Source organism: Episyrphus balteatus, chromosome 3 (assembly GCF_945859705.1).
Source record: "Episyrphus balteatus chromosome 3, idEpiBalt1.1, whole genome shotgun sequence".
In the NCBI taxonomy this organism is placed as follows: domain Eukaryota; kingdom Metazoa; phylum Arthropoda; class Insecta; order Diptera; family Syrphidae; genus Episyrphus; species Episyrphus balteatus.
The window spans coordinates 111,044,031-111,058,044 of record NC_079136.1 but is presented as its reverse complement, the minus strand read 5'-3'; the positions used below and the strand labels follow the sequence as shown (position 1 = coordinate 111,058,044).

General features: G+C 31.1%; 1 protein-coding gene across 6 annotated transcripts in view; it reads right to left on the bottom strand.

Annotated features, from left to right (window-relative positions):
- LOC129914783 (discoidin domain-containing receptor 2-like) overlaps nucleotides 1-14,014 on the bottom strand; it is a 229,691-nt gene that overhangs the window by 149,520 nt on the left and 66,157 nt on the right. The window lies entirely within an intron of this gene.

Genomic DNA, 14,014 nt, shown 5'->3' with positions numbered 1-14,014 from the left:
TTTTCGATTAAAAAAAAGTGAATTTTCGAAGTGTTTTTTTTTTAACTTCAAAGTGATTTTGGTGAAAAATTTAGATATGGACATCGACAATCAAGGTATGAATGGTATTCTAAAAAAAAATTATATATATATGCAACTCTATTTTTTCATACCGAGGAATTGAAGTTCACACTTAAAAAATTTGCACTTTTTTCGTTGTTTTTTTTTAACATTAGTGTTTTTAAAATACCGCAACACTTCACAACATTGCCTATATATTATTGAACTGCTGGATATGTAGAACAAACTTGCATTTCAGAAGTTTGCAAAATATTGCACCCCGAAAATAAAGACCCCTTGAAAAAAAAACTCCTCAAAAGCGACCCTTACTTATAGATTTTTATAAACATTATGTTATTGAGAAAATTTCTCCAGGGATACCTTTAAGGCCCCAACCCATAGAATCCGTTGCGTCCGTTCCGTCAATCCATCCGTTGAAGTTGAAGGATGGGACAGAAAGGGGTGACCCATAGAATACGTCGTATGACGAATTGCTTTTTGACAGCTCACTTCAAATTCCAAGGTGTGTTCGATATTTTATCGCTGAATGTGCACTAAGGAAGTTCTGATGCAAGAAATTTTTAACTATTATTGTTGTTCTTTTTTTTAATAAAATAAAAACGACTAGATTTCCTGTAGGTACTTGCTCTTCAGTTAAAAACAATTTTTTATAACAAATTATGAGTTGTAGGTATGACTTTGGCATAGTAAAATTGAACTCAACAACAGAATGTGAGCATTTAATTGATATAATTTATTAGATATATCATTAAATGTTACTTTTATTACATTTTCTACACAAATATACAATTAAAGTTCACAATTCATAAAATCGGAGAAGAACATAGTTCTTAGTTCTGAAAATCCCCGGTGTGCACTCAGAAACAGAAAATCGAACTGATCTATTGTTGACAACCAATGTCAAAGGATATGGGTCGCTTATGGGTCGCTTCCCATAAAAACGTGTGTATTTTATCGAGCTGTCAGTCAAAAACTTCGAAGCAACGGACGCAACGGATTCTATGGGTCGGGCCCTTTAAAAATATGTAAAAAAAAATAGTGTCCCAAATTTCAAAAGAATAGGCGCATTAGTTTTGAAGTTATGAGGGGCACCGGCTTTGAAAACATTAGTTGTGGGGAGAACGATTTAAAGTTTTGAACTCTGGACTAAAACGTTCGTAAGCGAAGTATTAAAATATCCATAACTTGGTCAATTTGGCTCCAATAGACCTACAATTTGAACACAATATTCTTGAGATATAAAAAAATTTTAGGTAATGCAAATAAAAAAAAAAAACAAAACTGGGTTTCCCGGGGAAAAAGTATTTTTCAGTTTTTTTTTTTTTGTTATTCTTTTAGAACTTTAATATTTATTAGAATGAAGATTTAAGTATTTGACTTAAAACTACTAGGTCATCAAATAATGGTATAAATATGTCCATGATATTGCAAAATTTTATACAAAATCAATTAAAAAACGTAAACATTTTTTTTCTAAATTTTATCTACTCAATTTCTCAAGAACTATTTAATGAAACAAATTAAGTCTTTAATATAGCACAGGATTGTACATGATGAATTTTATGATTTTTTATATTTTTTTTTCTCCCGGCTAATCAGGAGGTAAGTAGGTAAGCACTTAAGTGGCTTTTACTGTAACAAGAAAATGAAAATTTTTCCTTCCGAATAACTTTTTTGTCATTTGGTACCTATTTGATGTGGAAAATGTGCCAAAATATTTTTGGCCAGGTTTTAGACCAAAATTCCGCACTGTGCGTCGTTAAAATTCGCTGCTTGTCAGTCAGTCGTCATTTTATTTCTAACTGTTATTTTTGATTTTTGTTGCCAATCCGTCCCTTGTGCCCCCCCCAGAAAAAAATCCTGGATCCGCCCCTGACTGGACTAATACAGTAGTCCCTCGATAATGTGAACTAATTACAACAAGGCGTTTTCGGATTTTAGAGGGATTCATACATATAACTGGAACTTTTTTTCGTTATAATTAAACTGATTAAAACAATCTTTAAAACAAATGAAAATAACACTAAATATTTTTTTGAACCTATTTATTGAATTCAGTACGAGTATACTCCATTTCAAAAACTAAACAATGTAAAATGTGATATCCACAGAACTCTGCAGCTTGTAGCTGCATTCAATATTTCTTAAGATATGTCTAGACAAATAACAGTTATCCTCTATCCAGTTCTTGAAAAAGAATAACATGGAAGCTTTTACAAAAAAAAATCACATTATAGAGTCTAAAAGTTTTCGAAATTGACATTATAGAGATGACAATGAAAGTTTTTGGCTGTTCACATTTTAGAGAAATTCTCATTATCGCACGGTTAAAAATTCTGGAGTATTTTTTAATACTCTTTGGGTTACATATAGGTCTACACCAGAAATGTATTAAAATTTAATACAAGACAAATATTAAAATTTTTTAGTTAATAAAAAATGTATTAAAATGTAATATAGTTGTATTAAAAAATAATACAGTTTATATTAGAATTTAAAAGGGATGTAAATGAATTAAATTTCAATTATTGCATATTAAAATTTAATCTTTTCATATTAATTTCTAATAAGAATTTGATTAAAAGATAATAAAAAAATATTTCAATTCAATACCAAATGTATTCAAAGTTAATAATATGTATTCTTTTCCTAAATTCATTATTGAAAATAAATATTAATTATAAATAATATAATAATGGTGATATAATTGTCTCTATTTTATTTGTTTCACAAACTGTGGCATGTAAAATCTTATTGCCGATCAAAATTTATCTGCAATGTATGTATTTCGCTTCGAAAAAACACAAAGCGCCTTCAAATTAGTACAAATTTACAAATATTAATTATATATTTTTTTTAGAAAAGGTACCTCAGACAATGGATTTTTTTCATTTTTAAAATGGCTGCTGCTGTCCACAGTACACATAAAAAGGTAATATCTTCCTGACATTGGTCGCCAAATTGTGAAAACATGACAATTTGGCGACCAATGTCAGTCAGATACCGTAAATCTTATTTCTTTTATTTACCGACAAAAAACGCACAAAAACCGAAAAACCACGCACACCACTAATTTGTTAACAATTATTCACCATTTTCCGCGAAGAAACATAAGGAAATTTGTTATTTTTTAATTTATAGTTTTTTCAAATAACATTTTAAATTAAAACAAAAACAAATTTCCTGTTTGCTGCGATTAAAATATAAAAATTAAAGGCCGACCTGACAGATTGGTGCCCATTTTTGACAAACAAATTTTGATAACGTTCGGAATTTATTATCTTATTATGTGAACTGTTTATACTTTATACTTTTTATATTAGTTTTTAATTGATTTTTATTATATTTTAATACAATTATATTAAAATTTAGTATAATTATATTAAAATGTAATACAATATACTCAAATATAATACAAAAATATTAAAATCTAATACAGCGGTATTAAAATTCAATACAAGATTAGAATTTAAACCACGGAGATTATTTTCTAATAATTTTTGTATTACAAGTAGTAAACTTAATACTTAAATATTGAAATTTAATACAAAAAAGATTAAAAACAATTTTAATATTTTGAAAGTATTAAAATGTAATATTTTTTGTATTGAAAATTGTTTTAATACAAGAGCTGTATTAAAAAAATACTCCAGAATTTTTAACCGTGCGGTAATTCACATTATCGAGGGACTACTGTACTAAGATTTCAAGTGGGAGTACGTAATAAAACATGTCACGTAAAGCGTTCGTTGACTATAAAATTTCACCCTTTGCTACCGTACGACACTTTTATACTTTTAGTCCTTTCTTATGTAATTTTATGTAGAAATAATGAATAAACATTGTATTGTGACCTAACTCAGCTCCCTTCTCTTCTTCTAAGATTCTTTCATTACAAATTAACTTCTCTCTACCTCAATGTTCATCCCAAATAAAATAAAATAAAACAAAACACTCCATTAAAGTTATTACGACTTTTGTTCAAGTAGGTGTAGATAAAGAGAACCAGAAACGTTCAAGGGGACTTCATTGCAATAATCTCTCGGTTCCACATCACCAAAAATAATTCATATTTTGTTCATTCCTCTGACAACAAGCAAACAAGCTGTGGAAATGAGTGGGTCCTTAAAAACTATTTGCACCAAAGAAGGCCCCAAGCAAGCAATTTCTTCAAGAAAATCACAAAGAATCCACTTGTGGTTCGTAAACAATGTATCCTTATAGAACCGCAAGAACGTTGTAGCTATGTACTGGTATTCGTACCTATGTGATATGTTGTTTGTATATTTTCAAAGATAAGTACCAATAACGGAATAAGGAATATAAAAAGAAACACTAAAGAAGAAAACTGAATAAAGATGACTAAAGCTTATGGCACGTGCCAAAAGACCAACCTTTCAAAAACTAGCTATGAATAATTTCTAAAACAGCTTCATAAACCTATATAAGTTTGAAGCAAGGGTAGGTAGACGGTAGATATGTATAAAAAATACAGCCTCGAAGCTCTTCTTGATGGAAGAGAGCTACAATAACAAATACAAAACAGAGCGTATGATTTTATGAGAGCACGTAGTTGGTTTTCTTTATTATAATTTTTTCTCTCAGGTGTCACCAGGTCAAAGGATTTCCCATAGTGGTGCTTCCTTCCGAAGATATCAACACGACTTTTTATTAGTTATGCACCATAATTCTGAAGGTGGACCATCATCATAAATTATATCCGCCATATTTTCTCTCGCGCAGCATGAATCAAGCCAAAGGACATATTTATTTATTTTTTCGTCCTGTCGAACAGAAAATTTACTACCCTCTCAGATATGGCTTCGCATATCAGTTTCCACTCGAGGGACTTGCTGTTGCGCTACCAAATAACTTATTACGAAACAAAACAACAAAAAAGAATAACATATAAAAACATACACTCACACACATACCTATACACATACGAGTTGAATATATACATAAAACATGAAAAAAAAGGATATTACCAGGTAAAGGTAGGACAGAAAATAAGGTCACAACACGTTTATGGTCATAATTATTTGTATACACATTACAATTAACCCTACGGGCGCATTTAAACTACCAAACTTACCTACCTACCTTTTTCTCTTGTACCAACAAACAAAAATATATTGTCCATAAAGTTTGGCATAAAAAGGCTATGTTCGAGGATAAAAGCTTTTTTGTCATAAAAATTTCAAAGAATTTCGAATGAGCCCTGCAGGAGATCCTTGGAGTTAGAGAATATATTTACCTACACACAACAAGGCTGCAGAAGTTATAAGCAAGAAGAAAATTGACTTCGCTCGCTGTGTCGGTCGGGTGGGTTGGTGTTTCCAAGTGGTCTTATGCTTTTACTTTATAAGGAAAGGGAAACGTCAGGGATGGATTTAGTTTCATTTACTTGTGCAGTTTTAATAAATGAATTTAAAGTGCTTAGTTCCTAGGAAGTAAACATAAATTTACAATCATTTAAGAAATGGGTGGTAAAATAAAAAGGACCAAAAGGGAATGGATATAGTCTGCACAGTGCCAGTGGAGTGTATTGTATTGCACATACATAAACTTAAAGAAAGGCACTTTAAGTTCAAATCAAACAGTCAACAGCCAGTACCACAATTCTAATTCTTTGAATTTTTTTAAATAATGAAAAGCAAGTTAGTGATTTTTTTTTTTCTAAAGTTCGTTTCATAACGTTTTTCAATTTATTTGTTAAAATCTTGGATCCTTAAGCTGCACATTATGTTGGTCAACATTCAACACACATGCCAAATTCATGTACAGAACAGTTAAAATTTTGTTTGAGTAAGGATTGAATACTGGGGTTAGCTCTTTTGAAATCGATTTAAGTATGATTTTATTTCTTCATCACATTAAACTATGTACCTATTTATGTATGTTTTTTACAATTCATGTTTATTATTGTAAAAAAAAAACAAAAAAATCCGATAGTGGCTCTTTTACGACAGCGGCAGGCACTGCCAAACTCTGTCAAAGGAATAAAGATTCTAGGTGAAATTATCCGTATAAATTTGTTCCTTCTTACATCTCTGAAAGAGTGACCATAGTAAGCGTAGTTATTGGCAACAGATCGAAAACAAATATGAATAAACACAAGAAACTAAACAGCTTAAATGTGTATAGTTATGTATTTTTACGAATGTAAAAGATAAAAAAAAATTTCACCATGTAAAATCAAATCAAAAACATAATAGACCGAGAGCCCACAGCAAATTTTGGGAGTGGAGGTATAACCAAAATGTGGGCATTGTATATATGTATATTTCTATAGTACTATCAATCCATGAAAATACTTTAGCGACATCTTTTGGTAGATCTGCCCTTCAATTTTCTGCATAAGGTTCAAACATAAAATAAACTAGCGATCTCAGCGGTGGCGACGCAAAACAGAAAATTCTACTTCATGAGAGTACTATAAGAATATATATACAATGATGTGAGTATGCAGTTTTATAGCCTTATGCCTTCTAATACGTATTCGAAAGTCTGGCAGTTTAAATCAAGGCTTTATATGGTTTTCGGGGGGTTAAAAAACCCGAGTTTTCCAATTAATGTGAGAAGGCTAAGTAAGCAAAAATTCACATTTTGAATATAAGGAATGATGCTCTGCCATTTCTCCTAAGCCTAAATACCTCAATCACGGTGATACGACAAATAGAAATCAAGATATAAGCTTTTTAAACTAGGGTAAAAGAGGGTGAGATGGCGGGGCGGGGGAGATGACGCACTTTAAATATCTTGTACATTTATTGGTCTAAAAATGTATGAAAAATATTTTTAGCTTTCTTTAAATATTTTAAATCGAAGTAGCCAGTATTCGTTGCTTTATCTGTGATACAAAAAATAAAAAAAAATTCAAAGCAAATCATGTGATGATTTTTTTCGAATTTTTTTTTCGCTCTTTTTTTTTGTTCCGATATTTTGTAAGTCGTTGGTATCTTAGATGCCCTTGATACACCAATACATACAAGAGAGTATAAGTTATGCATTGCGTGTGAAATCTGAGCTCTAGTTCTATCTGCTTTTTATGGGTGCTTATGCTTACGAAGAGGAATTATGCAAAAAAAGGTGAGATGGCGCAGTTTTTTGCGGGTGAAATGGCGCATTCCATACTAGAATTTTATAATTGAGAATAGTGTTAGCATGTGCCATATCACCCTCAAAATATTTTTTTTAAGTAATTCAGCCAAGTTCAAATTTTATAAAAAAGACGAGTAGTTGCAATCTATTATATGGCATGCATTGGTGCTTGACTCCTTCACATCGTTCAACCATTTGTGCAATGAATTTGGCAAATGGTCCCACCCTATAGGGGGAGATTGTTTTTTTTTTTTTTAACTTTTTTTCTATATTAATTTAAAAATATAAATTTAAAATATAAAATTCTGTAAAACAAACAATACGTTGGATATTGAATATAGAACATTTTTGCATTGTTAGAAATATGAAATGTGGTTTACTTTGAAAAATATGACAAAAACAAAAAAGGTATGCCATCTCACCCGCTTTTACCCTAACCATATCAACTCTCTTCTTGGAGAGTTTTAAGTTCAAAATAACAAAAAATTAAACAGAAAATTCTCCAAAACAAAGCCGCTTAAAAAGCTTATATCTTGAGTTCTATTGATCGCATCGTCAAGATTGATGTCTTCAGGCTTAAGGAAAATTACATAGCATCAGTTGTTGTATAAAGAATATTTATATATAATATAATAGTGCCTACTTACGCATACGCATAGAACGCATACGGCTATAAAACTGCATACTCACATTTTGGTTATACCTCCACTCCCAAAATTTGCTGTGGGCTCTTAGACTAATACAGCAGAAACTCAAGGACCCAATGTAAAGGCTTTTAATGATAACTCAATTTATTGAATTATATTCAATCGCTTCAACCACTTAAAATAAAAATAATTTTAATAATTTTTTATTATTTTTGTTATTTTTTTCTTCGTTATTTTAATGTTAACATTCATAAAAGAATAATTTGAATTTAATTTAAAAAAAAAAAAAAAAAATTAATAAGAATAATAAAATTTTTATATTGTCAAAAACATCATATAAAAGGTTTTGGCCTGCAAACGATGAATGATATTTGACTTTTTGTCAAACTTTTTTACAAAGAATTTCTAGAAAAAAAAACTCAAAATCGTTAAAGCCGTTTTTTCAAGAAACTATTTTTTGTAGAAGAATTAAGAGCAAGACCGCCCCTTTAGTGTTTGATTGTCTTAAAAATCAATAAAAAAAAACAAATTTTAACTATAACAAAGTCTTTATTCATTCTTCCACTCTAGGAACTCTCATTATTATAAAAAAAATATGAAAAGTATTGAAAAAAGTCTCTTTTATTTTAAATGTAACTAGTCTTTTTGCAATAATAACATAATTATGCTATATTTTCATTAGTTCTCACTCCAGCACAAGCTTTTTGGTACACATTTTTCACTTAATCCAATCTTATCTAGAAAACAGTTGCAGGTAGAATCTTCCTGAGAATTTTCACTTACAGTATCATTTGGTGCCAGTCGCTTAAAAAAGTGAAAACGAAGTTAACCGTTAAATCTTCCAAAAAGGATTCAACGATTAACTTCGTTTTCACTTTTTTTTTAAGCTACCAGAACTTCCAATTTCGCCCATGGGCGGTTTTGCCCAGTCATATCATTTCTTATATTCTAGATTAATTTTTTTAATGCATCTTTATGGTTCCTTCTTTCACAGAAAATGCTTTTGAATATTCACTTTTTATTATAAAAAAATGAAAAGTTAAAAATTTTAATTTTTTCAGTGTTTAAAATACAACTGACTTTTCACATGAACGATAACAATTTGATGAAAAATCACAAAATTTACCGTAACTCTTCGGCGTGTCTACTGAACTTACTTAAACTTACAGACATGATCGATCATACCAAAAGGCACATATTTTCATTGCAAGTGTTGCCAATTTTACTTTTTTTCATACAACATAGTACAAAAATGCTCTTGCCCCCATAGGCGGTCTCGCCCCCACTTCCCCTACACAAAAATTTTAAAACATTTCTTTCAATTCAAAAGAAATAATCAAAAAAGTATAAATTATTTGCAAAAAAGTGATTTAAAAAAAAAGTTTGAACTTTGTTTTCAAAATATATAACATAAAATATGTTTTTCGAAAATTGTTCATATTTTGAATTTAACGGCAACTAAAATACATTTGTAAAAGAAATTCATCAAAATAAAACAGAATTGCGTGTCCCCAATCTCGCACTCTCTATCATCGTAATATCATGTCTAATTTTCACCTGTCTCAATTTCCATTTCTTACGAATCTTGAACTGCACTTAAGTACTCTTATCTCAAGTAAAAAATACGAAAAGATAACAACTTTGACTCCGAATGCTATTTTTATTAAGGATTGATACGGAAATACCCATGCGCATGTTCAACTGTGGTCTAGGGAGGTATTCCTTGGGGTTTATGATATTGAGAAGGTTAGTTTTCAAAACAATATTTTCCACTGATTTAATATTTTTTCTCAGTAGGTCAGGGCAGTTCATGGCCAAACAAATTTCAGAACTAAACAAAAACTCAACTTATCAATTCCAAGAGAATACGAAGAGGGTCGTTATGAGCGACATCATTCTGTTTGGTGATTTTGGATATGAAAATAAATTTGAAGGACATGAAGGACTTAAAACTCTCAACCATTCGTGTGTGCGTGTTATTAATTTGGAAGAATGAAAGGAAACAACACTTTTCGGTCGAGTTCAAAAGCTAAGCAAAGATGCACTTTTCCATGACAATGATCCTCTTGAAAGCTATGTCGATTCCTCACAAGAGGAAGTACTCCTGAAAAAAATGTCTAGATGAATAACCATTAATGTTTCATATTTCTTAAACTTTCACATAAGTCAATGTATTCAGGTAAACAAAGTTTTTTTTTTACCGACTTCTAAAAAGAAGGAGGTTCAATTCGTCTGTTTTTTTTTTTTTTTGTTACCTCATAACTTTGTACAAACGACAAAGTGAACCAATTTTGATAATTCTTTTTGTATTACAAAGCTGGTACTTGAAGTGTGGTCCCATTTCAATTTCGTTCAGTTATAGCTATAGAAACTATGAGAAAAACCATAAAACCCAGATCCACGGAAGTGGTTTTGTTTTTTTTTTTTTTTATAAAAATAATTATTAAAAGCAAAAAGGTGTCGTCAGCAAGGCTCTTTACAGTCAATACCTTCTTTTTAGGATGGTTTGCTTTAAAGTTTCTGTGAATTAATGTTTCAAGTGCATTTATTTGTCAGTCATTTAAAACATTCTAGAAAAATCTTAAGTAACTTGTACCTAGAATCTTTTTCTATAATATGCAGACTTTTTATTATAAAACCTAAAAAAACTGAAAATTTTTACGAACATTAAGCGCTTTTTCGCAAGTTTCTGGTATGATTTTTTTCCACGTGGATTAGAGTCAAAAACTACACTACGGTTTTTTTGGTTGCAATTTTGTTAATTAAGGGTTCACCTTAAACCCGATATGTAATATTCAGTTTCAGATTCTTGAACTTGTTTCACTATTTAGTTACTTTATTAAATTAAATTAGATTATACTTCGAGGGTCACTATGGTGTATGTGTAACTTTTTTCTATAAGAAAATCGTATTGTCAATTATTATATTCTCGAATCAAGACCACAAGAACTATCCTGCTAGGATCTGCACAGTGTTCACATCTCATAGATCCAATTGAATCGGTCATTGCAAAAACCACTTAAGTCACATTTTTTTTTCAAAAATGTATTTCTTACTGAAAATAGGTCCTCAAAGGTAGATGCGGTGCCGTGAAATAACGCCGAGCGAAATAACGCCGAATTCCAATATTCGGCGTTATTTCACTTTACAAGAGCGAAATAACGCCGAATTTCAACATTCGGCTTTATTTCACAATGACAAAGTGAAATTACGCCGATTCGGCATTATTTCACTTTTTTAGTGGGGCAAATCCTGCTAAGTGGAAAAATTTCAATGTAACCACGTGTAGTCAGTTTGGTATTGATATGCCATATTCTTGGCAAAGGGACATAAGGACCATGGACTTTTTATTTGTGGGACTTAAGTCCGAATTGAGTAAGACATAAGTTCCAAATTAATTGTGGGCCTTATGTCAAAATCAGGTTGGACATAACCCCCACAAATAAAAGATGGGCGTTATGTCCCACTAACGAACAATTCACAAATTTTAAAATTATCTCCCAACTGGATTTGGGATAGTTACAAAATTCGATTTTGCACTTATGTCCCACCCTATTGGCACATACGCCTATCCAATAGTGTATCCAAAGCAGGACAGCATCTCCCCAGCCTCTAAACATACTTCACTGTTTATACGCCTAAGTCCTGGGTATTATTATTGTATTTATGTGTATACCAAACAACAAAGATATGTTTGTGTTATAATTTAGCAAACGCGAAGCGGAAAAAAATTTGCTTACATGAGAATCTATTTAATTTTCAGAACCCAAACGCGAAGCGGAAAAAAATTTTGCCCACGGGAGAATCAATTTTGAGGTGTGAAAATAAAAATTCGCGCGAATTTTTATTTTCACACCTCAAAATTGATTCTCCCGTGGGCAAAATTTTTTTCCGCTTCGCGTTTGGGTTCTGAAAATTAAATAGATTCCTCATGTAAGCAAATTTTGTTCCGCTTTGCCTTCCACCATAATTAAAACAGGTGGGATTTATTTGTTTCTTATCTTTGTATTGTGATTAATTTGACCGCCCTATTCGCGAGATAATTTTTTTATGTCCCACTCAAGTGGGATTTAATTCTTAAATATAAATGTCGGACCACTCAAGTGGAACATAACTCCCATAAATAAAAAGTGCGCGTTATGTCCTTGGGCCTTATGTCCCTGCGCCACGTTTTTATCACATCTTGAAACTAATCTAGGAAAATGAATAATTAAGACGCACATAAGAGCCAAAACTTTTTGGAACCTATACCTCGATGGGATGGACATAAGTCCCAAATTGGTATTGGAGCCATTGTGCCCTAATAAATTTGGGCCGTATATGCCTTTGAAAATAAGAAAAAGGGGAACATACCCTTTAACTTGCGTTTGCTTTTATGCTCACTTTTCTAACATTCGGCCTTATTTCTCAGTTGGGACTCGGCGTTATTTCACTTTGACTAAGTGCAATAAGGCCGAATGTTGAAATTCGGCGTTATTTCTCTTTTGTAAAGTGAAATAACGCCGAATTTTGGAATTCGGCGTTATTTCGCTCGGCGTTATTTCACGGCACCGGTAGATGCGTTTTCTGGGTAAAAACCATTAAGTTATCATTTGATGACAAGTGTATTTATATCTGGTTGAGTTCAAAATTTGTATTGTCCTGCTTATGTCAACAATATTCAACAATATACAAATAGTCCAGATTTTTGTTTGGTTGCAATGAGAGAAACAAGGTTACCCAACACAAATAAGAATGATAGAGAATATAATTATGGACCCTACAAATAATGAAACATGCAAAATAAATGCATGTGACATGTAAATAAATAAATTTTTATGATTAATTTTGAATAATAAGCCATAAAAAACATGCTTAAGAGCTTATATTGGGTTAAATTATACCACGTATCCTTTTCCATGCTAAAACAACGTAAGTCCAAAACAGTTTTTCGGGATTTTTTCCCTAATTATTTATAATAAACTGTGAAAGTTTTTTACATTTCATGAAAAGTATGAAACAGTTTTTATTGGTTCCTGGAAAAATCAAAACGTTGGACCTAAGTTGTTTTTGAAATGACCGATTCAATTGCAATCCATATCCAATTATACCAATCATTTTATTCTATATTCCAGATCCGCATAGATGCTGAAAATTTCGCTAATCGACCTTAAAACTAAAACCAAAAAAATTGAAATTAAAAATAATCATTTTGTATTTTTAGGTATTATTATTTAAAATAATTTTCGACGGATTTAAACCATTTGTTTTTATTTTTCAATCGATACTGAGTCATAAAATTATTAACAAGTATTAATGGGAGGATGCTTGCTCGATCTTTTCGTTCAACATGGAGATACCTCATTATCTATAGTGCGGCCCTGAATTTGCATTACCTACCTGTTTTCCAATCTCTAACAGAATATGAGCATAAGTTCAAGAAATGGATTCTTTTTCTTGCCTCCGTTCTGTCCTCCCGTCTGTCATGCGCTTTGTTAAGGGACCAAGGATATTGATTTTGATGAGGCACAAAATTGTGTTGCGAATTAAGTGAATTGTAATGTTTATAACATTTTCTTTGATTTTTTTTTCTGCTCCTCTTTTATTTCAATTGTACGAAGAAGAAGCAGTATTCTACTCTGGGGATATTTTCAGTTTATACAGTACGAGAGGGGGAGTTCGTTGAGATTTTATTTTTGCTGTTTTGTCAGTTACTCTGTTGTATATTTTTTTTTGTTTTCAGCAAAAAAAAATATATATATAAAAAAAAGAAAAGAAATGGCAGCATAATTAATATGCCTCAGGCATATCATACACACAATCACAAACAGACACTCAAGAGAGCTGGCGGTGTAGCCGTATTCGTATTATGCTCCAACATGAAAAGATCATATCCATGAATAATGAATGCTTTTCCTTCCATCGCATGAGCAGTTCAACGAGAAAACAAAAAATAAATAAAATCTGTTACAATGTGATGTTATGATCCTGTGTATCCTGGAACCATCAGAAATGGCCTTAAGTTGTAAAAGTGCTTATCAATTTTTAAAATTAGCAATTTTATTTTGTATCTCCCCAACAAACAAAAAAAAGGTAAAAGAAATCCAAATGAAACAAAAGAACTGAAAAATCAAGAAATTCTATTCCAGGTATTGAGAAATAAGGGAAAGAATAAAACTCAAATTTTTTGTATGGAAATCAATCCTCTTATCAAAGTGAAAACT